The 27,968-nt window shown below is 57.8% G+C and overlaps 12 non-coding genes and 3 pseudogenes across 12 annotated transcripts; all 15 read left to right on the top strand.

The window, feature by feature from the left end:
- The first annotated feature begins 68 nt into the window (after positions 1-68).
- Positions 69-177, top strand: LOC145427477 (5S ribosomal RNA; annotated as a pseudogene).
- Positions 178-1,908: 1,731 nt separating this feature from the next.
- On the top strand, positions 1,909-2,027 carry LOC145426689 (5S ribosomal RNA). The gene has a single exon (XR_013907400.1). It is a non-coding gene; the product is annotated as a 5S ribosomal RNA (ribosomal RNA).
- A 2,675-nt stretch (positions 2,028-4,702) lies between these two features.
- On the top strand, positions 4,703-4,821 carry LOC145427389 (5S ribosomal RNA; annotated as a pseudogene).
- Positions 4,822-6,701: 1,880 nt separating this feature from the next.
- Positions 6,702-6,820, top strand: LOC145426797 (5S ribosomal RNA). Its single transcript, XR_013907515.1, has one exon. It is a non-coding gene; the product is annotated as a 5S ribosomal RNA (ribosomal RNA).
- A 1,095-nt stretch (positions 6,821-7,915) lies between these two features.
- LOC145427087 (5S ribosomal RNA) lies at positions 7,916-8,034 on the top strand. Its single transcript, XR_013907811.1, has one exon. It is a non-coding gene; the product is annotated as a 5S ribosomal RNA (ribosomal RNA).
- Positions 8,035-9,130: 1,096 nt separating this feature from the next.
- On the top strand, positions 9,131-9,249 carry LOC145426547 (5S ribosomal RNA). The gene has a single exon (XR_013907257.1). It is a non-coding gene; the product is annotated as a 5S ribosomal RNA (ribosomal RNA).
- Positions 9,250-10,622: 1,373 nt separating this feature from the next.
- LOC145426620 (5S ribosomal RNA) lies at positions 10,623-10,741 on the top strand. The gene has a single exon (XR_013907330.1). It is a non-coding gene; the product is annotated as a 5S ribosomal RNA (ribosomal RNA).
- Positions 10,742-11,636: 895 nt separating this feature from the next.
- LOC145427440 (5S ribosomal RNA) lies at positions 11,637-11,755 on the top strand (annotated as a pseudogene).
- Positions 11,756-13,362: 1,607 nt separating this feature from the next.
- Positions 13,363-13,481, top strand: LOC145426734 (5S ribosomal RNA). Its single transcript, XR_013907450.1, has one exon. It is a non-coding gene; the product is annotated as a 5S ribosomal RNA (ribosomal RNA).
- Positions 13,482-16,385: 2,904 nt separating this feature from the next.
- Positions 16,386-16,504, top strand: LOC145426546 (5S ribosomal RNA). The gene has a single exon (XR_013907256.1). It is a non-coding gene; the product is annotated as a 5S ribosomal RNA (ribosomal RNA).
- Positions 16,505-17,523: 1,019 nt separating this feature from the next.
- On the top strand, positions 17,524-17,642 carry LOC145427832 (5S ribosomal RNA). Its single transcript, XR_013908374.1, has one exon. It is a non-coding gene; the product is annotated as a 5S ribosomal RNA (ribosomal RNA).
- A 1,369-nt stretch (positions 17,643-19,011) lies between these two features.
- LOC145427831 (5S ribosomal RNA) lies at positions 19,012-19,130 on the top strand. Its single transcript, XR_013908373.1, has one exon. It is a non-coding gene; the product is annotated as a 5S ribosomal RNA (ribosomal RNA).
- Positions 19,131-21,960: 2,830 nt separating this feature from the next.
- On the top strand, positions 21,961-22,079 carry LOC145426688 (5S ribosomal RNA). The gene has a single exon (XR_013907399.1). It is a non-coding gene; the product is annotated as a 5S ribosomal RNA (ribosomal RNA).
- Positions 22,080-24,394: 2,315 nt separating this feature from the next.
- Positions 24,395-24,513, top strand: LOC145427830 (5S ribosomal RNA). Its single transcript, XR_013908372.1, has one exon. It is a non-coding gene; the product is annotated as a 5S ribosomal RNA (ribosomal RNA).
- A 2,555-nt stretch (positions 24,514-27,068) lies between these two features.
- Positions 27,069-27,187, top strand: LOC145426897 (5S ribosomal RNA). The gene has a single exon (XR_013907618.1). It is a non-coding gene; the product is annotated as a 5S ribosomal RNA (ribosomal RNA).
- The last annotated feature ends 781 nt before the right edge of the window (positions 27,188-27,968 follow it).

The following is a 27,968-nucleotide window of genomic DNA, read 5'->3' as shown; positions in this document are numbered from 1 at the left end:
CGTAACTTCAGGTACTTGCCACCTAATCAGTTGAATCCATAAATTGAGACATTGTGCTGGGGCCAGCAGCTTACGGCCATACCACCCTGAGCACGCCCGACCTCGTCTGATCTCGGAAGCTAAGCAGGGCTGGGCTTGGTTTGTACTTGGATGGGAGACTACCTGGTGCTGTAAGCCTTTCATTTTCATGTCATTGAACCGCTTTTGATCCAGAGAAGGGGTGTATTAAAAGACCAAAAGCAGCTGCCCATTAATGATGGCACATTAACGACATTGCTTTTGGCTGTTTTACAATGTCTTGTGCTGCTAGCTGATGCCACCTACACCACACCAGGGCCTGAGTGACCGGCTGGGGCCACTTACACCACATCAGGGCCTGTGGCTGCTGGCTGAGGCCACTTACACCACACCAGGGCCTGTGGCTGCTGGCTGAGGCCACTTACACCACATCAGGGCCTGTGGCTGCAGGCTGAGGCCACCTACACCACACCAGGGCATTAGTTGCTATTGAGGCCAATTACACCACACCAGGGTCTGTGACTCTTGCTCAGGCCACTTACACCACACCAGGGCCTGTGGCACTGGCTGAGGCCACTTACACCACACCAGGGCCTGTGGCTGCTGGCTGAGGCCACTTACACCACACCAGGGCCTGTGGCTGCTGGCTGAGGTCACTTACACCACACCAGGGCCTGTGGCTGCTGGCTGAGGGCACTTACACCACACCAGTGCCTGTGGCTTCTGGCTGAGGCCACTTACACCACACCAGGGCCTGTGGCTGCTGGCTCAGGCCACTTACACCACACCAGGGCCTGTGGCTGCTGGCTGAGGCCACTTACACCACACCAGTGCCTGTGGCTGCTGGCTGAGGCCACTTACACCACACCAGGGCCTGTGGCTGCTGGCTGAGGTCACTTACACCACACCAGGGCCTGTGGCTGCTGGCTGAGGCCACTTACACCACACCAGGGCCTGTGGCTGCTGGCTGAGGCCACCTACACCACACCAGGGCATTAGTTGCTATTGAGGCCACTTACACCACACCAGGGTCTGTGGCTCTTGCTCAGGCCACTTACACCACACCAGGGCCTGTGGCACTGGCTGAGGCCACTTACACTACACCAGGGCCTGTGGCTGCTGGCTGAGGCCACTTACACCACACCAGGGCCTGTGGCTGCTGGCTGAGGCCACTTACACCACACCAGGGCCTGTGGCTCTTGCTCAGGCCACTTACACCACACCAGGGCCTGTGGCACTGGCTGAGGCCACTTAAACCACACCAGGGCCTGTGGCTGCTGGCTGAGGCCACCTACACCACACCAGGGCATTAGTTGCTATTGAGGCCAATTACACCACACCAGGGTCTGTGACTCTTGCTCAGGCCACTTACACCACACCAGGGCCTGTGGCACTGGCTGAGGCCACTTACACCACACCAGGGCCTGTGGCTGCTGGCTGAGGCCACTTACACCACACCAGGGCCTGTGGCTGCTGGCTGAGGCCACTTACACCACACCAGGGCCTGTGGCTGCTGGCTGAGGCCACTTACACCACACCAGTGCCTGTGGCTTCTGGCTGAGGCCACTTACACCACACCAGGGCCTGTGGCTCTTGCTCAGGCCACTCACATCACACCAGGCCCTGCGCTTCTGGCCGAGGCCATCTTCACCAAACCAGGCCCTGTGCTCCTAGCTGTGGCCATGTACAACACACCAGGCCCTGTGCTGGTTCCTGAGGCCATCTTCAACAATCCAGGGCCTGTGCTGTTAGATAAATGCTAAACTGAGCCTTTGGGTTAGGGTATTATGCAAACATGCAGGTATGGTTAAAGGATTGTCTTCGTAACTTCAGGTACTTGCCACCTAATCAGTTGAATCCATAAATTGAGACATTGTGCTGGGGCCAGCAGCTTACGGCCATACCACCCTGAGCATGCCCGACCTCGTCTGATCTCGGAAGCTAAGCAGGGCTGGGCTTGGTTAGTACTTGGATGGGAGACTACCTGGGAATACCTGGTGCTGTAAGCCTTTCATTTTCATGTCATTGAACCGCTTTTGATCCAGAGAAGGGGTGTATTAAAAGACCAAAAGCAGCTGCCCATTAATGAGGGCACATTAACGACATTGATTTTGGCTCTTTTCCAATGTCTTGTGCTGCTAGCTGATGCCACCTACACCACACCAGGGCCTGAGTGACCGGCTGGGGCCACTTACACCACATCAGGGCCTGTGGCTGCTGGCTGAGGCCACCTACACCACACCAGGGCATTAGTTGCTATTGAGGCCAATTACACCACACCAGGGTCTGTGACTCTTGCTCAGGCCACTTACACCACACCAGGGCCTGTGGCACTGGCTGAGGCCACTTACACCACACCAGGGCCTGTGGCTGCTGGCTGAGGCCACTTACACCACACCAGGGCCTGTGGCTGCTGGCTGAGGTCACTTACACCACACCAGGGCCTGTGGCTGCTGGCTGAGGGCACTTACACCACACCAGTGCCTGTGGCTTCTGGCTGAGGCCACTTACACCACACCAGGGCCTGTGGCTCTTGCTCAGGCCACTTACACCACACCAGGGCCTGTGGCTGCTGGCTGAGGCCACTTACACCACACCAGGGCCTGTGGCTCTTGCTCAGGCCACTTACACCACACCAGGGCCTGTGGCACTGGCTGAGGCCACTTACACCACACCAGGGCCTGTGGCTGCTGGCTGAGGCCACCTACACCACACCAGGGCATTAGTTGCTATTGAGGCCAATTACACCACACCAGGGTCTGTGACTCTTGCTCAGGCCACTTACACCACACCAGGGCCTGTGGCACTGGCTGAGGCCACTTACACCACACCAGGGCCTGTGGCTGCTGGCTGAGGCCACTTACACCACACCAGGGCCTGTGGCTGCTGGCTGAGGTCACTTACACCACACCAGGGCCTGTGGCTGCTGGCTGAGGGCACTTACACCACACCAGTGCCTGTGGCTTCTGGCTGAGGCCACTTACACCACACCAGGGCCTGTGGCTGCTGGCTCAGGCCACTTACACCACACCAGGGCCTGTGGCTGCTGGCTGAGGCCACTTACACCACACCAGGGCCTGTGGCTGCTGGCTGAGGCCACTTACACCACACCAGTGCCAGTGGCTGCTGGCTGAGGCCACTTACACCACACCAGGGCATTAGTTGCTATTGAGGCCCCTTACACCACACCAGGGCCTGTGGCTGCTGGCTGAGGCCACCTACACCACACCAGGGCATTAGTTGCTATTGAGGCCACTTACACCACACCAGGGCCTGTGGCTGCTGGCTGAGGCCACCTACACCACACCAGGGCATTAGTTGCTATTGAGGCCAATTACACCACACCAGGGTCTGTGGCTCTTGCTCAGGCCACTTACACCACACCAGGGCCTGTGGCACTGGCTGAGGCCACTTACACCACACCAGGGCCTGTGGCTGCTGGCTGAGGCCACTTACACCACACCAGGGCCTGTGGCTGCTGGCTGAGGTCACTTACACCACACCAGGGCCTGTGGCTGCTGGCTGAGGGCACTTACACCACACCAGTGCCTGTGGCTTCTGGCTGAGGCCACATACACCACACCAGGGCCTGTGGCTGCTGGCTCAGGCCACTTACACCACACCAGGGCCTGTGGCTGCTGGCTGAGGCCACTTACACCACACCAGGGCCTGTGGCTGCTGGCTGAGGCCACTTACACCACACCAGTGCCTGTGGCTGCTGGCTGAGGCCACTTACACCACACCAGGGCATTAGTTGCTATTGAGGCCACTTACACCACATCAGGGCCTTTGGCACTGGCTGAGGCCACTTACACCACACCAGGGCCTGTGGCTGCTGGCTGAGGCCACCTACACCACACCAGGGCATTAGTTGCTATTGAGGCCCCTTACACCACACCAGGGCCTGTGGCACTGGCTGAGGCCACTTACACCACACCAGGGCCTGTGGCTGCTGGCTGAGGCCACCTACACCACACCAGGGCATTAGTTGCTATTGAGGCCAATTACACCACACCAGGGTCTGTGGCTCTTGCTCAGGCCACTTACACCCCACCAGGGCCTGTGGCACTGGTTGAGGCCACTTACACTATACCAGGGCCTGTGGCTCTGGCTGAGGCCACTTACACCACACCAGGGCCTGTGGCTGCTGGCTGAGGCCACTTACACCACACCAGGGCCTGTGGCTGCTGGCTGAGGCCACTTACACCACACCAGGGCCTGTGGCTGCTGGCTGAGGCCACTTACACCACACCAGGGCCTGTGGCTGCTGGCTGAGGCCACTTACACCACACCAGGGCCTGTGTCTGCTGGCTGAGGCCACTTACACCACACCAGTGCCTGTGGCTTCTGGCTGAGGCCACTTACACCACACCAGGGCCTGTGGCTCTTGCTCAGGCCACTCACATCACACCAGGCCCTGCGCTTCTTGCCGAGGCCATCTTCACCAAACCAGGCCCTGTGCTTCTTGCTGTGGCCATGTACAACACACCAGGCCCTGTGCTGGTTCCTGAGGCCATCTTCAACAATCCAGGGCCTGTGCTGTTAGATAAATGCTAAACTGAGCCTTTGGGTTAGGGTATTATGCAAACATGCAGGTATGGTTAAAGGATTGTCTTCGTAACTTCAGGTACTTGCCACCTAATCAGTTGAATCCATAAATTGAGACATTGTGCTGGGGCCAGCAGCTTACGGCCATACCACCCTGAGCACGCCCGACCTCGTCTAATCTCGGAAGCTAAGCAGGGCTGGGCTTGGTTAGTACTTGGATGGGAGACTGCCTGGGAATACCTGGTGCTATAATCCTTTCATTTTCATGTCATTGAACCGCTTTTGATCCAGAGAAGGGGTGTATTAAAAGACCAAAAGCAGCTGCCCATTAATGAGGGCACATTAACGACATTGCTTTTGGCTGTTTTCCAATGTCTTGTGCTGCTAGCTGATGCCACCTACACCACACCAGGGCCTGAGTGACCGGCTGGGGCCACTTACACCACATCAGGGCCTGTGGCTGCTGGCTGAGGCCACTTACACCACACCAGGGCCTGTGGCTGCGGGCTGAGGCCACTTACACCACACCAGGGCATTAGTTGCTATTGAGGCCAATTACACCACACCAGGGTCTGTGGCTCTTGCTCAGGCCACTTACACCACACCAGGGCCTGGGGCTGCTGGCTGAGGCCACTTACACCACACCAGGGCCTGTGGCTGCTGGCTGAGGCCACCTACACCACACCAGGGCATTAGTTGCTATTGAGGCCAATTACACCACACCAGGGTCTGTGACTCTTGCTCAGGCCACTTACACCACACCAGGGCCTGTGGCACTGGCTGAGGCCACTTACACCACACCAGGGCCTGTGGCTGCTGGCTGAGGCCACTTACACCACACCATGGCCTGTGGCTGCTGGCTGAGGCCACTTACACCACACCAGGGCATGTGGCTGCTGGCTGAGGCCACTTACACCACACCAGGGCCTATGTCTGCTGGCTGAGGGCACTTACACCACAGCAGTGCCTGTGGCTGTTGGCTGAGGCCACTTACACCACACCAGGGCATTAGTTGCTATTGAGGCCCCTTACACCACACCAGGGCCTGTGGCACTGGCTGAGGCCACTTACACCACACCAGGGCCTGTGGCTGCTGGCTGAGGCCACCTACACCACACCAGGGCATTAGTTGCTATTGAGGCCAATTACACCACACCAGGGTCGGTGGCTCTTGCTCAGGCCACTTACACCACACCAGGGCCTGTGGCACTGGCTGAAGTCACTTACACCACACCAGGGCCTGTGGCTGCTGGCTGAGGCCACTTACACCACACCAGTGCCTGTGGCTTCTGGCTGAGGCCACTTACACCACACCACGGCCTTATTTGCTTCTGAGGCCACTTACACCACACCAGGGCCTGTGGCTCTGGATGAGGCCACTTACACCACACCAGGGCCTGTGGCTGCTGGCTGAGGCCACTTACACCACACCAGTGCCTGTGGCTTCTGGCTGAGGCGACTTACACCACACCAAGGCCTGTGGCTGCTGGCTGAGGCCACTTACACCACACCAGGGTCTGTGGCTCTTGCTCAGGCCACTTACACCACACCAGGGCCTGTGGCTCCTGGCTGAGGCCACATACACCACAATACGGCCTTATTTGCTTCTCAGGCCACTTACACCACACCAGGGCCTGTGGCTGCTGGCTGAGGCCACATACACCACACCAGGGCCTTAGTTGCTATTGAGGCCAATTACACCACACCAGGGCCTGTGGCTCTTGCTCAGGCCACTTACACCACACCAGGGCCTGTGGCTCTTGCTCAGGCCACTTACTCCACACCAGGGCCTGTGGCTCTTGCTCAGGCCACTTACACCACACCAGGGCCTGTGGCTCTTGCTCAGGCCACTCATATCACACCAGGCCCTGTGCTTCTGGCCGAGGCCATCTTCACCAAACCAGGCCCTGTGCTGCTAGCTGTGGCCATGTACAACACACCAGGCCCTGTTCTGGTTCCTGAGGCCATCTTCAACAATCCAGGGCCTGTGCTGTTGGATAAATGCTAAACTGAGCCTTTTGGTTAGGGTATTATGCAAACATGCGGGTATGGTTATAGGATTGTCTTCGTAACTTCAGGTACTTGCCACCTAATCACTTGAATCCATAAATTGAGACATTGTGCTGGGGCCAGCAGCTTACGGCCATACCACCCTGAGCACGCCCGACCTCGTCTGATCTCGGAAGCTAAGCAGGGCTGGGCTTGGTTAGTACTTGGATGGGAGACTTCCTTGGAATACCTGGTGCTGTAAGCCCTTCATTTTCATGTCATTGAACCGCTTTTGATCCAGAGAAGGGGTGTATTAAAAGACCAAAAGCAGCTGCCCATTAATGAGGGCACATTAACGACACTGCTTTTGGCTCTTTTCCAATGTCTTGTGCTGCTAGCTGATGCCACCTACACCACACCAGGGCCTGAGTGACCGGCTGGGGCCACTTACACCACATCAGGGCCTGTGGCTCTGGCTGAGGCCACTTACACCACACCAGGGCCTGTGGCTGCTGGCTGAGGCCACTTACACCACACCAGGGCCTGTGGCTGCTGGCTGAGGCCACCTACACCACACCAGGGCCTTAGTTGCTATTGAGGCCAATTACACCACACCAGGGTCTGTGGCTCTGGCTGAGGCCACTTACACCACACCAGGGCCTGTGGCTGCTAGCTGATGCCACCTACACAACACCAGGGCCTAAGTGACCGGCTGGGGCCACTTACACCACATCAGGGCCTGTGGCTCTGGCTGAGGCCACTTACACCACACCAAGGCCTGTGGCTGCTGGCTGAGGCCACCTACACCACACCAGGGCCTTAGTTGCTATTGAGGCCAATTACACCACACCAGGGTCTGTGGCTCTTGCTCAGGCCACTTACACCACACCAGGGCCTGTGGCTGCTGGCTGAGGCCACTTACACCACACAAGGGCCTGTGGCTGCTGGCTGAGGCCACCTACACCACACCAGGGCCTGTGGCTGCTGGCTGAGACCACTTACACCACACCAGGGCCTGTGGCTCTTGCTCAGGCCACTTACACCACACCAGGGCCTGTGGCTCTTGCTCAGGCCACTCATATCACACCAGGCCCTGTGCTTCTGGCCGAGGCCATCTTCACCAAACCAGGCCCTGTGCTTCTTGCTGTGGCCATGTACAACACACCAGGCCCTGTGCTTGTTCCTGAGGCCATCTTCAACAATCCAGGGCCTGTGCTGTTAGATAAATGCTAAACTGAGCCTTTGGGTTAGGGTATTATGCAAACATGCAGGTATGGTTAAAGGATTGTCTTCGTAACTTCAGGTACTTGCCACCTAATCAGTTGAATCCATAAATTGAGACATTGTGCTGGGGCCAGCAGCTTACGGCCATACCACCCTGAGCACGCCCGACCTCGTCTGATCTCGGAAGATAAGCATGGCTGGGCTTGGTTAGTACTTGGATGGGAGACTACCTGGGAATACCTGGTGCTGTAAGCCTTTCTTTTTCATGTCATTGAACCGCTTTTGATCCAGAGAAGGGGTGTATTAAAAGACCAAAAGAAGCTGCCCATTAATGAGGGCACATTAACGACACTGCTTTTGGCTGTTTTCCAATGTCTTGTGCTGCTAGCTGATGCCACCTACACCACACCAGGGCCTGAGTGACCGGCTGGGGCCACTTACACCACATCAGGGCCTGTGGCTGCTGGCTGAGGCCACTTACACCACACCAGGGCCTGTGGCTGCTGGCTGAGGCCACTTACACCACACCAGGGCATTAGTTGCTATTGAGGCCAATTACACCACACCAGGGTCTGTGGCTCTTGCTCAGGCCACTTACACCACACCAGGGCCTGTGGCACTGGCTGAGGCCACTTACACCACACCAGGGCCTGTGGCTGCTGGCTGAGGCCACTTACACCACACCAGGGCCTGTGGCTGCTGGATGAGGCGACTTACACCACACCAAGGCCTGTGGCTGCTGGCTGAGGCCACTTACACCACACCAGGGCCTTAGTTGCTATTGAGGCCACTTACACCACACCAGGGCCTGTGGCTGCTGGCTGTGGCCATGTACACCACACCAGGGCCTGTGGCTGCTGGCTGAGGCCACATACACCACACCAGGGCCTTAGTTGCTATTGAGGCCAATTACACCACACCAGGGCCTGTGGCACTGGCTGAGGCCACTTACACCACACCAGGGCCTGTGGCTGCTGGCTGAGGCCACTTACACCACACCAGGGCCTGTGGCTGCTGGCTGAGGCCACTTACACCACACCAGGGCCTGTGGCTCTTGCTCAGGCCACTCATATCACACCAGACCCTGTGCTTCTGGCCGAGGCCATCTTCACCCAACCAGGCCCTGTGCTGCTAGCTGTGGCCATGTACAACACACCAGGCCCTGTGCTGGTTCCAGAAGCCATCTTCAACAATCCAGGGCCTGTGCTGTTGGATAAATGCCAAACTGAGCCTTTGGGTTAGGGTATTATGCAAACATGCAGTTATGGTTATAGGATTGTCTTCGTAACTTCAGGTACTTGCCACCTAATCACTTGAATCCATAAATTGAGACATTGTGCTGGGGCCAGCAGCTTACGGCCATACCACCCTGAGCACGCCCGACCTCGTCTGATCTCGGAAGCTAAGCAGGGCTGGGCTTGGTTAGTACTTGGATGGGAGACTGCCTGGGAATACCTGGTGCTGTAAGCCTTTCATTTTCATGTCATTGAACTGCTTTTGATCCAGAGAAGGGGTGTATTAAAAGACCAAAAGCAGCTGCCCATTAATGAGGGCACATTAACGACACTGCTTTTGGCTTTTTTCCAATGTCTTGTGCTGCTAGCTGATGCCACCTACACCACACCAGGGCCTGAGTGACCGGCTGGGGCCACTTACACCACATCAGGGCCTGTGGCTCTGGCTGAGGCCACTTACACCACACCAGGGCCTGTGGCTGCTGGCTGAGGCCACTTACACCACACCAGGGCCTGTGGCTGCTGGCTGAGGCCACCTACACCACACCAGGGCATTAGTTGCTATTGAGGCCAATTACACCACACCAGGGTCTGTGGCTCTTGCTCAGGCCACTTACACCACACCAGGGCCTGTGTCACTGGCTGAGGCCACTTACACTACACCAGGGCCTGTGGTTCTGGCTGAGGCCACTTACACCACATCAGGGCCTGTGGCTGCTGGATGAGGCGACTTACACCACACCAAGGGCCTGTGGCTGCTGGCTGAGGCCACCCACACCACACCAGGGCCTGTGGCTGCTGGCTGAGGCCACTTACACCACACCAGGGCCTGTGGCTCTTGCTCAGGCCACTCATATCACACCAGACCCTGTGGCTCTGGCTGAGGCCACTTACACCACACCAGGGCCTGTGGCTCTGGCTGAGGCCACTTACACCACATCAGGGCCTGTGGCTGCTGGATGAGGCGACTTACACCACACCAAGGGCCTGTGGCTGCTGGCTGAGGCCACCTACACCACACCAGGGCCTGTGGCTGCTGGCTGAGGCCACTTACACCACACCAAGGGCCTGTGGCTGCTGGCTGAGGCCACATACACAACACCATGGCCTTTTTTGCTTCTGAGGCCACTTACACCACACCAGGGCCTGTGGCTGCTGGCTGAGGCCACATACACCACACCAGGGCCTTAGTTGCTATTGAGGCCAATTACACCACACCAGGGCCTGTTGCTCTTGCTCAGGCCACTTACACCACACCAGGGCCTGTGGCTCTTGCTCAGGCCACTTACTCCACACCAGGGCCTGTGGCTCTTGCTCAGGCCACTCATATCACACCAGGCCCTGTGCTTCTGGCCGAGGCCATCTTCACCAAACCAGGCCCTGTGCTGCTAGCTGTGGCCATGTACAACACACCAGGCCCTGTTCTGGTTCCTGAGGCCATCTTCAACAATCCAGGGCCTGTGCTGTTGGATAAATGCTAAACTGAGCCTTTGGGTTAGGGTATTATGCAAACATGCAGGTATGGTTATAGGATTGTCTTCGTAACTTCAGGTACTTGCCACCTAATCAGTTGAATCCATAAATTGAGACATTGTGCTGGGGCCAGCAGCTTACGGCCATACCACCCTGAGCACGCCCGACCTCGTCTGATCTCGGAAGCTAAGCAGGGCTGGGCTTGGTTAGTACTTGGATGGGAGACTTCCTTGGAATACCTAGTGCTGTAAGCCTTTCATTTTCATGTCATTGAACCGCTTTTGATCCAGAGAAGGGGTGTATTAAAAGACCAAAAGCAGCTGCCCATTAATGAGGGCACATTAACGACATTGCTTTTGGCTGTTTTCCAATGTCTTGTGCTGCTAGCTGATGCCACTTACACCACACCAGGGCCAGAGTGACCGGCTGGGGCCACTTACACCACACCAGGGCCTGTGGCTGCTGGCTGAGGCCACCTACACCACACCAGGGCCTTACTTGCTATTGAGGCCAATTACACCACACCAGGGTCTGTGGCTCTTGCTCAGGCCACTTACACCACACCAGGGCCTGTGGCTGCTGGATGAGGCGACTTACACCACACCAAGGCCTGTGGCTGCTGGATGAGGCCACTTACACAACACCAGGGCCTTAGTTGCTATTGAGGCCACTTACACCACACCAGGGCCTGTGGCTCTGGCTGAGGCCACTTACACCACACCACGGCCTTATTTGCTTCTGAGGCCACTTACACCACACCAGGGCCTGTGGCTCTGGCTGAGGCCACTTACACCACACCAGGGCCTGTGGCTCTTGCTCAGGCCACTTACACCACACCAGGGCCTGTGGCTCTTGCTCAGGCCACTCATATCACACCAGGCCCTGTGCTTCTGGCCGAGGCCATCTTCACCAAACCAGGCCCTGTGCTGCTAGCTGTGACCATGTACAACACACCAGGCCCTGTTCTTGTTCCTGAGGCCATCTTCAACAATCCAGGGCCTGTGCTGTTGGATAAATGCTAAACTGAGCCTTTGGGTTAGGGTATTATGCAAACATGCAGGTATGGTTATAGGATTGTCTTCGTAACTCCAGGTACTTGCCACCTAATCACTTGAATCCATAAATTGAGACATTGTGCTGTGGCCAGCAGCTTAGGGCCATACCACCCTGAGCATGCCCGACCACGTCTGATCTCGGAAGCTAAGCAGGGCTGTTCTTGGTTAGTACTTGGATGGGAGACTTCCTTGGAATACCAGGTGCTGTAAGCCTTTCATTTTCATGTCTTTGAACCGCTTTTGATCCAGAGAAGGGGTGTATTAAAAGACCAAAAGCAGCTGCCCATTAATGAGGGCACATTAACGACATTGCTTTTGGCTGTTTTCCAATGTCTTGTGCTGCTAGCTGATGCCACCTACACCACACCAGGGCCTGAGTGACCGGCTGGGGCCACTTACACCACATCAGGTCCTGTGGCTGCTGGCTGAGGCCACTTACACCACACCAGGGCCTGTGGCTGCTGGCTGAGGCCACTTACACCACACCAGGGCATTAGTTGCTATTGAGGCCAATTACACCACACCAGGGTCTGTGGCTCTTGCTCAGGCCACTTACACCACACCAGGGCCTGTGGCTGCTGGCTGAGGCCACTTACACCACACCAGGGCCTGTGGCTGCTGGCTGAGGCCACTTACACCACACCAGGGCCTGTGGCTGCTGGCTGAGGGCACTTACACCACACCAGTGCCTGTGGCTTCTGGCTGAGGCCACTTACACCACACCAGTGCCTGTGGCTCTTGCTCATGCCACTTACACCACACCAGGGCCTGTGGCTGCTGGCTGAGGGCACTTACACCACACCAGTGCCTGTGGCTGCTGGCTGAGGCCACTTACACCACACCAAGGCCTGTGGCTGCTGGATGAGGCCACTTACACCACACCAGGGCCTTAGTTGCTATTGAGGCCACTTACACCACACCAGGGCCTGTGGCTCTGGCTGAGGCCACTTACACCACACCACGGCCTTATTTGCTTCTGAGGCCACTTACACCACACCAGGGCCTGTGGCTCTGGCTGAGGCCACTTACACCACACCAGGGCCTGTGGCTCTTGCTCAGGCCACTTACTCCACACCAGGGCCTGTGGCTCTTGCTCAGGCCACTCCTATCACACCAGGCCCTGTGGCTGCTGGCCGAGGCCACTTACACCACACCAGGGCATTAGTTGCTATTGAGGCCACTTACACCACACCAGGGCCTGTGGCTGCTGGCTGAGGCCACCTACACCACACCAGGGCATTAGTTGCTATTGAGGCCAATTACACCACACCAGGGTCTGTGGCTCTTGCTCAGGCCACTTACACCACACCAGGGCCTGTGGCACTGGCTGAGGCCACTTACACCACACCAGGGCCTGTGGCTGCTGGCTGAGGCCACTTACACCACACCAGTGCCTGTGGCTTCTGGCTGAGGCCACTTACACCACACCAGGGCCTGTGGCTGCTGGCTGAGGCCACTTACACCACACCAGTGCCTGTGGCTTCTGGCTGAGGCCACTTAGACCACACCAGGGCCTGTGGCTCTTGCTCAGGCCACTCACATCACACCAGGCCCTGCGCTTCTGGCCGAGGCCATCTTCACCAAACCAGGCCCTGTGCTGCTAGCTGTGGCCATGTACAACACACCAGGCCCTGTGCTGGTTCCTGAGGCCATCTTCAACAATCCAGGGCCTGTGCTGTTAGATAAATGCTAAACTGAGCCTTTGGGTTAGGGTATTATGCAAACATGCAGGTATGGTTAAAGGATTGTCTTCGTAACTTCAGGTACTTGCCACCTAATCAGTTGAATCCATAAATTGAGACATTTTGCTGGGGCCAGCAGCTTACGGCCATACCACCCTGAGCACGCCCGAACTCGTCTGATCTCGGAAGCTAAGCAGGGCTGGGCTTGGTTAGTACTTGGATGGGAGACTACCTGGGAATACCTGGTGCTGTAAGCCTTTCATTTTCATGTCATTGAACCGCTTTTGATCCAGAGAAGGGGTGTATTAAAAGACCAAAAGCAGCTGCCCATTAATGAGGGCACATTAACGACATTGCTTTTGGCTGTTTTCCAATGTCTTGTGCTGCTAGCTGATGCCACCTACACCACACCAGGGCCTGAGTGACCGGCTGGGGCCACTTACACCACATCAGGGCCTGTGGCTGCTGGCTGAGGCCACTTACACCACACCAGGGCCTGTGGCTGCTGGCTGAGGCCACTTACACCACACCAGGGCATTAGTTGCTATTGAGGCCAATTACACCACACCAGGGTCTGTGGCTCTTGCTCAGGCCACTTACACCACACCAGGGCCTGTGGCACTGGCTGAGGCCACTTACACCACACCAGGGCCTGTGGCTGCTGGCTGAGGCCACTTACACCACACCAGGGCCTGTGGCTGCTGGCTGAGGCCACTTACACCACACCAGGGCCTGTGGCTGCTGGCTGAGGCCACTTACACCACACCAGGGCATTAGTTGCTATTGAGGCCACTTACACCACACCAGGGCCTGTGGCTGCTGGCTGAGGCCACCTACACCACACCAGGGCATTAGTTGCTATTGAGGCCAATTACACCACACCAGGGTCTGTGGCTCTTGCGCAGGCCACTTACACCACACCAGGGCCTGTGGCACTGGCTGAGGCCACTTACACCACACCAGGGCCTGTGGCTCTGGCTGAGGCCACTTACACCACACCAGGGCCTGTGGCTGCTGGCTGAGGCCACTTACACCACACCAGGGCCTGTGGCTGCTGGCTGAGGCCACTTACACCACACCAGTGCCTGTGGCTTCTGGCTGAGGCCACTTACACCACACCAGGGCCTTAGTTGCTATTGAGGCCAATTACACCACACCAGGGTCTGTGGCTCTTGCTCAGGCCACTTACACCACACCAGGGCCTGTGGCACTGGCTGAGGCCACTTACACCACACCAGGGCCTGTGGCTGCTGGCTGAGGCCACTTACACCACACCAGTGCCTGTGGCTGCTGGCTGAGGCCACTTACACCACACCAGGGCATTAGTTGCTATTGAGGCCCCTTACACCACACCAGGGCCTGTGGCACTGGTTGAGGCCACTTACACCACACCAGGGCCTGTGGCTGCTGGCTGAGGCCACCTACACCACACCAGGGCATTAGTTGCTATTGAAGCCAATTACACCACACCAGGGTCTGTGACTCTTGCTCAGGCCACTTACACCACACCAGGGCCTGTGGCACTGGCTGAGGCCACTTACACCACACCAGGGCCTGTGGCTGCTGGCTGAGGCCACTTACACCACACCAGGGCCTGTGGCTCCTGGCTGAGGCCACCTACACCACACCAGGGCATTAGTTGCTAATGAGGCCAATTACACCACACCAGGGTCTGTGGCTCTTGCTCAGGCCACTTACACCACACCAGGGCCTGTGGCTCTGGCTGAGGCCACTTACACCACACCAGGGCCTGTGGCTGCTGGCTGAGGCCACTTACACCACACCAGGGCCTGTGGCTGCTGGCTGAGGCCACTTACACCACACCAGTGCCTGTGGCTTCTGGCTGAGGCCACTTACACCACACCAGGGCCTTAGTTGCTATTGAGGCCAATTACACCACACCAGGGTCTGTGGCTCTTGCTCAGGCCACTTACACCACACCAGGGCCTGTGGCACTGGCTGAGGCCACTTACACCACACCAGGGCCTGTGGCTGCTGGCTGAGGCCACTTACACCACACCAGTGCCTGTGGCTGCTGGCTGAGGCCACTTACACCACACCAGGGCATTAGTTGCTATTGAGGCCCCTTACACCACACCAGGGCCTGTGGCACTGGTTGAGGCCACTTACACCACACCAGGGCCTGTGGCTGCTGGCTGAGGCCACCTACACCACACCAGGGCCTGTGGCTGCTGGCTGAGGCCACTTACACCACACCAGGGCCTGTGGCTGCTGGCTGAGGTCACTTACACCACACCAGGGCCTGTGGCTGCTGGCTGAGGGCACTTACACCACACCAGTGCCTGTGGCTTCTGGCTGAGGCCACTTACACCACACCAGGGCCTGTGGCAGCTGGCTCAGGCCACTTACACCACACCAGGGCCTGTGGCTGCTGGCTGAGGCCACTTACACCACACCAGGGCCTGTGGCTGCTGGCTGAGGCCACTTACACCACACCAGTGCCTGTGGCTGCTGGCTGAGGCCACTTACACCACACCAGGGCATTAGTTGCTATTGAGGCCCCTTACACCACACCAGGGCCTGTGGCACTGGCTGAGGCCACTTACACCACACCAGGGCCTGTGGCTGCTGGCTGAGGCCACCTACACCTCACCAGGGCATTAGTTGCTATTGAGGCCAATTACACCACACCAGGGTCTGTGGCTCTTGCTCAGGCCACTTACACCACACCAGGGCCTGTGGCACTGGCTGAGGCCACTTACACCACACCAGGGCCTGTGGCTCTGGCTGAGGCCACTTACACCACACCAGGGCCTGTGGCTGCTGGCTGAGGCCACTTACACCACACCAGTGCCTGTGGCTTCTGGCTGAGGCCACTTACACCACACCAGGGCCTGTGGCTCTTGCTCAGGCCACTCACATCACACCAGGCCCTGCGCTTCTGGCCGAGGCCATCTTCACCAAACCAGGCCCTGTGCTGCTAGCTGTGGCCATGTACAACACACCAGAACCTGTGCTGGTTCCTGAGGCCATCTTCAACAATCCAGGGCCTGTGCTGTTAGATAAATGCTAAACTGAGCCTTTGGGTTAGGGTATTATGCAAACATGCAGGTATGGTTAAAGGATTGTCTTCGTAACTTCAGGTACTTGCCACCTAATCAGTTGAATCCTTAAATTGAGACATTGTGCTGGGGCCAGCAGCTTACGGCCATACCACCCTGAGCACGCCCGACCTCGTCTGATCTCGGAAGCTAAGCAGGGCTGGGCTTGGTTAGTACTTGGATGGGAGACTGCCTGGGAATACCTGGTGCTGTAAGCCTTTCATTTTCATGTCATTGAATCGCTTTTGATCCAGAGAAGGGGTGTATTAAAAGACCAAAAGCAGCTGCCCATTAATGAGGGCACATTAACGACATTGCTTTTGGCTGTTTTCCAATGTCTTGTGCTGCTAGCTGATGCCACCTACACCACACCAGGGCCTGAGTGACCGGCTGGGGCCACTTACACCACATCAGGGCCTGTGGCTGCTGGCTGAGGCCACTTACACCACACCAGGGCCTGTGGCTGCTGGCTGAGGCCACTTACACCACACCAGGGCCTGTGGCTGCTGGCTGAGGCCACCTACACCACACCAGGGCCTTAGTTGCTATTGAGGCCAATTACACCACACCAGGGTCTGTGGCTCTTGCTCAGGCCACTTACACCACACCAGGGCCTGTGGCTGCTGGCTGAGGCCACTTACACCACACCAGGGCATTAGTTGCTATTGAGGCCACTTACACCACACCAGGGCCTGTGGCTGCTGGCTGAGGCCACTTACACCACACCAGGGCCTGTGGCTCTGGCTGAGGCCACTTACACCACACCAGGGCCTGTGGCTGCTGGCTGAGGCCACTTACACCACACCAGGGCCTGTGGCTGCTGGCTGAGGCCACTTACACCACACCAGGGCCTGTGGCTGCTGGCTGAGGCCACTTACACCACACCAGTGCCTGTGGCTTCTGGCTGAGGCCACTTACACCACACCAGGGCCTGTGGCTCTTGCTCAGGCCACTCACATCACACCAGGCCCTGCGCTTCTGGCCGAGGCCATCTTCACCAAACCAGGCCCTGTGCTGCTAGCTGTGGCCATGTACAACACACCAGAACCTGTGCTGGTTCCTGAGGCCATCTTCAACAATCCAGGGCCTGTGCTGTTAGATAAATGCTAAACTGAGCCTTTGGGTTAGGGTATTATGCAAACATGCAGGTATGGTTAAAGGATTGTCTTCGTAACTTCAGGTACTTGCCACCTAATCAGTTGAATCCATAAATTGAGACATTGTGCTGGGGCCAGCAGCTTACGGCCATACCACCCTGAGCACGCCCGACCTCGTCTGATCTCGGAAGCTAAGCAGGGCTGGGCTTGGTTAGTACTTGGATGGGAGACTACCTGGGAATACCTGGTGCTGTAAGCCTTTCATTTTCATGTCATTGAACCGCTTTTGATCCAGAGAAGGGGTGTATTAAAAGACCAAAAGCAGCTGCCCATTAATGAGGGCACATTAACGACATTGCTTTTGGCTGTTTTCCAATGTCTTGTGCTGCTAGCTGATGCCACCTACACCACACCAGGGCCTGAGTGACCGGCTGGGGCCACTTACACCACATCAGGGCCTGTGGCTGCTGGCTGAGGCCACTTACACCACACCAGGGCCTGTGGCTGCTGGCTGAGGCCACTTACACCACACCAGGGCCTGTGGCTGCTGGCTGAGGCCACCTACACCACACCAGGGCCTTAGTTGCTATTGAGGCCAATTACACCACACCAGGGTCTGTGGCTCTTGCTCAGGCCACTTACACCACACCAGGGCCTGTGGCTGCTGGCTGAGGCCACTTACACCACACCAGGGCATTAGTTGCTATTGAGGCCACTTACACCACACCAGGGCCTGTGGCTGCTGGCTGAGGCCACCTACACCACACCAGGGCATTAGTTGCTATTGAGGCCAATTACACCACACCAGGGTCTGTGGCTCTTGCTCAGGCCACTTACACCACACCAGGGCCTGTGGCACTGGCTGAGGCCACTTACACCACACCAGGGCCTGTGGCTCTGGCTGAGGCCACTTACACCACACCAGGGCCTGTGGCTGCTGGCTGAGGCCACTTACACCACACCAGGGCCTGTGGCTCTTGCTCAGGCCACTTACACCACACCAGGGCCTGTGGCTGCTGGCTGAGGCCACTTACACCACACCAGGGCCTGTGGCTGCTGGCTGAGGCCACTTACACCACACCAGGGCATAAGTTGCTATTGAGGCCAATTACACCACACCAGGGTCTTTGGCTCTTGCTCAGGCCACTTACACCACACCAGGGCCTGTGGCACTGGCTGAGGCCACTTACACCACACCAGGGCCTGTGGCTCTGGCTGAGGCCACTTACACCACACCAGGGCCTGTGGCTGCTGGCTGAGGCCACTTACACCACACCAGTGCCTGTGGCTTCTGGCTGAGGCCACTTACACCACACCAGGGCCTGTGGCTCTTGCTCAGGCCACTCACATCACACCAGGCCCTGCGCTTCTGGCCGAGGCCATCTTCACCAAACCAGGCCCTGTGCTGCTAGCTGTGGCCATGTACAACACACCAGGCCCTGTGCTGGTTCCTGAGGCCATCTTCAACAATCCATGGCCTGTGCTGTTAGATAAATGCTAAACTGAGCCTTTGGGTTAGGGTATTATGCAAACATGCAGGTATGGTTAAAGGATTGTCTTCGTAACTTCAGGTACTTGCCACCTAATCAGTTGAATCCATAAATTGAGACATTGTGCTGGGGCCAGCAGCTTACGGCCATACCACCCTGAGCACGCCCGACCTCGTCTGATCTCGGAAGCTAAGCAGGGCTGGGCTTGGTTAGTACTTGGATGGGAGACTACCTGGGAATACCTGGTGCTGTAAGCCTTTCATTTTCATGTCATTGAACCGCTTTTGATCCAGAGAAGGGGTGTATTAAAAGACCAAAAGCAGCTGCCCATTAATGAGGGCACATTAACGACATTGCTTTTGGCTGTTTTCCAATGTCTTGTGCTGCTAGCTGATGCCACCGACACCACACCAGGGCCTGAGTGACCGGCTGGGGCCACTTACACCACATCAGGGCCTGTGGCTGCTGGCTGAGGCCACTTACACCACACCAGGGCCTGTGGCTGCTGGCTGAGGCCACTTACACCACACCAGGGCATTAGTTGCTATTGAGGCCAATTACACCACACCAGGGTCTGTGGCTCTTGCTCAGGCCACTTACACCACACCAGGGCCTGTGGCACTGGCTGAGGCCACTTACACCACACCAGGGCCTGTGGCTGCTGGCTGAGGCCACCTACACCACACCAGGGCATTAGTTGCTATTGAGGCCAATTACACCACACCAGGGTCTGTGACTCTTGCTCAGGCCACTTACACCACACCAGGGCCTGTGGCACTGGCTGAGGCCACTTACACCACACCAGGGCCTGTGGCTGCTGGCTGAGGCCACTTACACCACACCAGGGCCTGTGGCTGCTGGCTGAGGTCACTTACACCACACCAGGGCCTGTGGCTGCTGGCTGAGGGCACTTACACCACACCAGTGCCTGTGGCTTCTGGCTGAGGCCACTTACACCACACCAGGGCCTGTGGCTCTTGCTCAGGCCACTTACACCACACCAAGGCCTGTGGCTGCTGGCTGAGGCCACTTACACCACACCAGGGCCTGTGGCTCTTGCTCAGGCCACTTACACCACACCAGGGCCTGTGGCACTGGCTGAGGCCACTTACACCACACCAGGGCCTGTGGCTGCTGGCTGAGGCCACCTACACCACACCAGGGCATTAGTTGCTATTGAGGCCAATTACACCACACCAGGGTCTGTGACTCTTGCTCAGGCCACTTACACCACACCAGGGCCTGTGGCACTGGCTGAGGCCACTTACACCACACCAGGGCCTGTGGCTGCTGGCTGAGGCCACTTACACCACACCAGGGCCTGTGGCTGCTGGCTGAGGTCACTTACACCACACCAGGGCCTGTGGCTGCTGGCTGAGGGCACTTACACCACACCAGTGCCTGTGGCTTCTGGCTGAGGCCACTTACACCACACCAGGGCCTGTGGCTGCTGGCTCAGGCCACTTACACCACACCAGGGCCTGTGGCTGCTGGCTGAGGCCACTTACACCACACCAGGGCCTGTGGCTGCTGGCTGAGGCCACTTACACCACACCAGTGCCTGTGGCTGCTGGCTGAGGCCACTTACACCACACCAGGGCATTAGTTGCTATTGAGGCCCCTTACACCACACCAGGGCCTGTGGCACTGGCTGAGGCCACTTACACCACACCAGGGCCTGTGGCTGCTGGCTGAGGCCACATACACCACAACAGGGCATTAGTTGCTATTGAGGCCAATTACACCACACCAGGGTCTGTGGCTCTTGCTCAGGCCACTTACACCACACCAGGGCCTGTGGCTGCTGGCTGAGGCCACTTACACCACACCAGGGCCTGTGGCTGCTGGCTGAGGCCACTTACACCACACCAGGGCATTAGTTGCTATTGAGGCCACTTACACCACACCAGGGCCTGTGGCTGCTGGCTGAGGCCACTTACACCACACCAGGGCATAAGTTGCTATTGAGGCCAATTACACCACACCAGGGTCTTTGGCTCTTGCTCAGGCCACTTACACCACACCAGGGCCTGTGGCACTGGCTGAGGTCACTTACACCACACCAGTGCCTGTGGCTGCTGGCTGAGGGCACTTACACCACACCAGTGCCTGTGGCTTCTGGCTGAGGCCACTTACACCACACCAGGGCCTGTGGCTGCTGGCTCAGGCCACTTACACCACACCAGGGCCTGTGGCTGCTGGCTGAGGCCACTTACACCACACCAGGGCCTGTGGCTGCTGGCTGAGGCCACTTACACCACACCAGTGCCTGTGGCTGCTGGCTGAGGCCACTTACACCACACCAGGGCATTAGTTGCTATTGAGGCCCCTTACACCACACCAGGGCCTGTGGCACTGGCTGAGGCCACTTACACCACACCAGGGCCTGTGGCTGCTGGCTGAGGCCACATACACCACAACAGGGCATTAGTTGCAATTGAGGCCAATTACACCACACCAGGGTCTGTGGCTTTTGCTCAGGCCACTTACACCACACCAGGGCCTGTGGCACTGGCTGAGGCCACTTACACTACACCAGGGCCTGTGGCTCTGGCTGAGGCCACTTACACCACACCAGGGCCTGTGGCTGCTGGCTGAGGCCACTTACACCACACCAGGGCCTGTGGCTGCTGGCTGTGGCCACTTACACCACACCAGGGCCTGTGGCTGCTGGCTGAGGCCACTTACACCACACCAGGGCCTGTGGCTGCTGGCTGAGGCCACTTACACCACACCAGTGCCTGTGGCTTCTGGCTGAGGCCACTTACACCACACCAGGGCCTGTGGCTCTTGCTCAGGCCACTCACATCACACCAGGCCCTGCGCTTCTGGCCGAGGCCATCTTCACCAAACCAGGCCCTGTGCTGCTAGCTGTGGCCATGTACAACACACCAGGCCCTGTGCTGGTTCCTGAGGCCATCTTCAACAATCCAGGGCCTGTGCTGTTAGATAAATGCTAAACTGAGCCTTTGGGTTAGGGTATTATGCAAACATGCAGGTATGGTTAAAGGATTGTCTTCGTAACTTCAGGTACTTGCCACCTAATCAGTTGAATCCATAAATTGAGACATTGTGCTGGGGCCAGCAGCTTACGGCCATACCACCCTGAGCATGCCCGACCTCGTCTGATCTCGGAAGCTAAGCAGGGCTGGGCTTGGTTAGTACTTGGATGGGAGACTACCTGGGAATACCTGGTGCTGTAAGCCTTTCATTTTCATGTCATTGAACCGCTTTTGATCCAGAGAAGGGGTGTATTAAAAGACCAAAAGCAGCTGCCCATTAATGAGGGCACATTAACGACATTGATTTTGGCTCTTTTCCAATGTCTTGTGCTGCTAGCTGATGCCACCTACACCACACCAGGGCCTGAGTGACCGGCTGGGGCCACTTACACCACATCAGGGCCTGTGGCTGCTGGCTGAGGCCACCTACACCACACCAGGGCATTAGTTGCTATTGAGGCCAATTACACCACACCAGGGTCTGTGACTCTTGCTCAGGCCACTTACACCACACCAGGGCCTGTGGCACTGGCTGAGGCCACTTACACCACACCAGGGCCTGTGGCTGCTGGCTGAGGCCACTTACACCACACCAGGGCCTGTGGCTGCTGGCTGAGGTCACTTACACCACACCAGGGCCTGTGGCTGCTGGCTGAGGGCACTTACACCACACCAGTGCCTGTGGCTTCTGGCTGAGGCCACTTACACCACACCAGAGCCTGTGGCTCTTGCTCAGGCCACTTACACCACACCAGGGCCTGTGGCTGCTGGCTGAGGCCACTTACACCACACCAGGGCCTGTGGCTCTTGCTCAGGCCACTTACACCACACCAGGGCCTGTGGCACTGGCTGAGGCCACTTAAACCACACCAGGGCCTGTGGCTGCTGGCTGAGGCCACCTACACCACACCAGGGCATTAGTTGCTATTGAGGCCAATTACACCACACCAGGGTCTGTGACTCTTGCTCAGGCCACTTACACCACACCAGGGCCTGTGGCACTGGCTGAGGCCACTTACACCACACCAGGGCCTGTGGCTGCTGGCTGAGGCCACTTACACCACACCAGGGCCTGTGGCTTCTGGCTGAGGCCACTTACACCACACCAGGGCCTGTGGCTGCTGGCTCAGGCCACTTACACCACACCAGGGCCTGTGGCTGCTGGCTGAGGCCACTTACACCACACCAGGGCCTGTGGCTGCTGGCTGAGGCCACTTACACCACACCAGTGCCTGTGGCTGCTGGCTGAGGCCACTTACACCACACCAGGGCATTAGTTGCTATTGAGGCCCCTTACACCACACCAGGGCCTGTGGCACTGGCTGAGGCCACTTACACCACACCAGGGCCTGTGGCTGCTGGCTGAGGCCACCTACACCACACCAGGGCATTAGTTGCTATTGAGGCCAATTACACCACACCAGGGTCTGTGGCTCTTGCTCAGGCCACTTACACCACACCAGGGCCTGTGGCACTGGCTGAGGCCACTTACACTACACCAGGGCCTGTGGCTCTGGCTGAGGCCACTTACACCACACCAGGGCCTGTGGCTGCTGGCTGAGGCCAATTACACCACACCAGGGTCTGTGGCTCTTGCTCAGGCCACTTACACCACACCAGGGCCTGTGGCACTGGCTGAGGCCACTTACACTACACCAGGGCCTGTGGCTCTGGCTGAGGCCACTTACACCACACCAGGGCCTGTGGCTGCTGGCTGAGGCCACTTACACCACACCAGGGCCTGTGGCTGCTGGCTGAGGTCACTTACACCACACCAGGGCATTAGTTGCTATTGAGGCCCCTTACACCACACCAGTGCCTGTGGCTTCTGGCTGAGGCCACTTACACCACACCAGGGCCTGTGGCTCTTGCTCAGGCCACTTACACCACACCAGGGCCTGTGGCTGCTGGCTGAGGCCACTTACACCACACCAGGGCCTGTGGCTGCTGGCTGAGGCCACTTACACCACACCAGGGCATAAGTTGCTATTGAGGCCAATTACACCACACCAGGGTCTTTGGCTCTTGCTCAGGCCACTTACACCACACCAGGGCCTGTGGCACTGGCTGAGGCCACTTACACCACACCAGGGCCTGTGGCTCTGGCTGAGGCCACTTACACCACACCAGGGCCTGTGGCTGCTGGCTGAGGCCACTTACACCACACCAGTGCCTGTGGCTTCTGGCTGAGGCCACTTACACCACACCAGGGCCTGTGGCTCTTGCTCAGGCCACTCACATCACACCAGGCCCTGCGCTTCTGGCCGAGGCCATCTTCACCAAACCAGGCCCTGTGCTGCTAGCTGTGGCCATGTACAACACACCAGGCCCTGTGCTGGTTCCTGAGGCCATCTTCAACAATCCATGGCCTGTGCTGTTAGATAAATGCTAAACTGAGCCTTTGGGTTAGGGTATTATGCAAACATGCAGGTATGGTTAAAGGATTGTCTTCGTAACTTCAGGTACTTGCCACCTAATCAGTTGAATCCATAAATTGAGACATTGTGCTGGGGCCAGCAGCTTACGGCCATACCACCCTGAGCACGCCCGACCTCGTCTGATCTCGGAAGCTAAGCAGGGCTGGGCTTGGTTAGTACTTGGATGGGAGACTACCTGGGAATACCTGGTGCTGTAAGCCTTTCATTTTCATGTCATTGAACCGCTTTTGATCCAGAGAAGGGGTGTATTAAAAGACCAAAAGCAGCTGCCCATTAATGAGGGCACATTAACGACATTGCTTTTGGCTGTTTTCCAATGTCTTGTGCTGCTAGCTGATGCCACCGACACCACACCAGGGCCTGAGTGACCGGCTGGGGCCACTTACACCACATCAGGGCCTGTGGCTGCTGGCTGAGGCCACTTACACCACACCAGGGCCTGTGGCTGCTGGCTGAGGCCACTTACACCACACCAGGGCATTAGTTGCTATTGAGGCCAATTACACCACACCAGGGTCTGTGGCTCTTGCTCAGGCCACTTACACCACACCAGGGCCTGTGGCTGCTGGCTGAGGGCACTTACACCACACCAGTGCCTGTGGCTTCTGGCTGAGGCCACTTACACCACACCAGGGCCTGTGGCTCTTGCTCAGGCCACTTACACCACACCAAGGCCTGTGGCTGCTGGCTGAGGCCACTTACACCACACCAGGGCCTGTGGCTCTTGCTCAGGCCACTTACACCACACCAGGGCCTGTGGCACTGGCTGAGGCCACTTACACCACACCAGGGCCTGTGGCTGCTGGCTGAGGCCACCTACACCACACCAGGGCATTAGTTGCTATTGAGGCCAATTACACCACACCAGGGTCTGTGACTCTTGCTCAGGCCACTTACACCACACCAGGGCCTGTGGCACTGGCTGAGGCCACTTACACCACACCAGGGCCTGTGGCTGCTGGCTGAGGCCACTTACACCACACCAGGGCCTGTGGCTGCTGGCTGAGGTCACTTACACCACACCAGGGCCTGTGGCTGCTGGCTGAGGGCACTTACACCACACCAGTGCCTGTGGCTTCTGGCTGAGGCCACTTACACCACACCAGGGCCTGTGGCTGCTGGCTCAGGCCACTTACACCACACCAGGGCCTGTGGCTGCTGGCTGAGGCCACTTACACCACACCAGGGCCTGTGGCTGCTGGCTGAGGCCACTTACACCACACCAGTGCCTGTGGCTGCTGGCTGAGGCCACTTACACCACACCAGGGCATTAGTTGCTATTGAGGCCCCTTACACCACACCAGGGCCTGTGGCACTGGCTGAGGCCACTTACACCACACCAGGGCCTGTGGCTGCTGGCTGAGGCCACATACACCACAACAGGGCATTAGTTGCTATTGAGGCCAATTACACCACACCAGGGTCTGTGGCTCTTGCTCAGGCCACTTACACCACACCAGGGCCTGTGGCTGCTGGCTGAGGCCACTTACACCACACCAGGGCCTGTGGCTGCTGGCTGAGGCCACTTACACCACACCAGGGCATTAGTTGCTATTGAGGCCACTTACACCACACCAGGGCCTGTGGCTGCTGGCTGAGGCCACTTACACCACACCAGGGCATAAGTTGCTATTGAGGCCAATTACACCACACCAGGGTCTTTGGCTCTTGCTCAGGCCACTTACACCACACCAGGGCCTGTGGCACTGGCTGAGGTCACTTACACCACACCAGTGCCTGTGGCTGCTGGCTGAGGGCACTTACACCACACCAGTGCCTGTGGCTTCTGGCTGAGGCCACTTACACCACACCAGGGCCTGTGGCTGCTGGCTCAGGCCACTTACACCACACCAGGGCCTGTGGCTGCTGGCTGAGGCCACTTACACCACACCAGGGCCTGTGGCTGCTGGCTGAGGCCACTTACACCACACCAGTGCCTGTGGCTGCTGGCTGAGGCCACTTACACCACACCAGGGCATTAGTTGCTATTGAGGCCGCTTACACCACACCAGGGCCTGTGGCACTGGCTGAGGCCACTTACACCACACCAGGGCCTGTGGCTGCTGGCTGAGGCCACATACACCACAACAGGGCATTAGTTGCAATTGAGGCCAATTACACCACACCAGGGTCTGTGGCTTTTGCTCAGGCCACTTACACCACACCAGGGCCTGTGGCACTGGCTGAGGCCACTTACACTACACCAGGGCCTGTGGCTCTGGCTGAGGCCACTTACACCACACCAGGGCCTGTGGCTGCTGGCTGAGGCCACTTACACCACACCAGGGCCTGTGGCTGCTGGCTGTGGCCACTTACACCACACCAGGGCCTGTGGCTGCTGGCTGAGGCCACTTACACCACACCAGGGCCTGTGGCTGCTGGCTGAGGCCACTTACACCACACCAGTGCCTGTGGCTTCTGGCTGAGGCCACTTACACCACACCAGGGCCTGTGGCTCTTGCTCAGGCCACTCACATCACACCAGGCCCTGCGCTTCTGGCCGAGGCCATCTTCACCAAACCAGGCCCTGTGCTGCTAGCTGTGGCCATGTACAACACACCAGGCCCTGTGCTGGTTCCTGAGGCCATCTTCAACAATCCAGGGCCTGTGCTGTTAGATAAATGCTAAACTGAGCCTTTGGGTTAGGGTATTATGCAAACATGCAGGTATGGTTAAAGGATTGTCTTCGTAACTTCAGGTACTTGCCACCTAATCAGTTGAATCCATAAATTGAGACATTGTGCTGGGGCCAGCAGCTTACGGCCATACCACCCTGAGCATGCCCGACCTCGTCTGATCTCGGAAGCTAAACAGGGCTGGGCTTGGTTAGTACTTGGATGGGAGACTACCTGGGAATACCTGGTGCTGTAAGCCTTTCATTTTCATGTCATTGAACCGCTTTTGATCCAGAGAAGGGGTGTATTAAAAGACCAAAAGCAGCTGCCCATTAATGAGGGCACATTAACGACATTGATTTTGGCTCTTTTCCAATGTCTTGTGCTGCTAGCTGATGCCACCTACACCACACCAGGGCCTGAGTGACCGGCTGGGGCCACTTACACCACATCAGGGCCTGTGGCTGCTGGCTGAGGCCACCTACACCACACCAGGGCATTAGTTGCTATTGAGGCCAATTACACCACACCAGGGTCTGTGACTCTTGCTCAGGCCACTTACACCACACCAGGGCCTGTGGCACTGGCTGAGGCCACTTACACCACACCAGGGCCTGTGGCTGCTGGCTGAGGCCACTTACACCACACCAGGGCCTGTGGCTGCTGGCTGAGGTCACTTACACCACACCAGGGCCTGTGGCTGCTGGCTGAGGGCACTTACACCACACCAGTGCCTGTGGCTTCTGGCTGAGGCCACTTACACCACACCAGAGCCTGTGGCTCTTGCTCAGGCCACTTACACCACACCAGGGCCTGTGGCTGCTGGCTGAGGCCACTTACACCACACCAGGGCCTGTGGCTCTTGCTCAGGCCACTTACACCACACCAGGGCCTGTGGCACTGGCTGAGGCCACTTAAACCACACCAGGGCCTGTGGCTGCTGGCTGAGGCCACCTACACCACACCAGGGCATTAGTTGCTATTGAGGCCAATTACACCACACCAGGGTCTGTGACTCTTGCTCAGGCCACTTACACCAC

Source organism: Astatotilapia calliptera, chromosome 3 (assembly GCF_964374335.1).
Source record: "Astatotilapia calliptera chromosome 3, fAstCal68.1, whole genome shotgun sequence".
In the NCBI taxonomy this organism is placed as follows: Eukaryota; Metazoa; Chordata; class Actinopteri; order Cichliformes; family Cichlidae; genus Astatotilapia; species Astatotilapia calliptera.
Note: the sequence above shows the minus strand (reverse complement) of the source record. Positions and strands in the feature narration are given on the sequence as shown.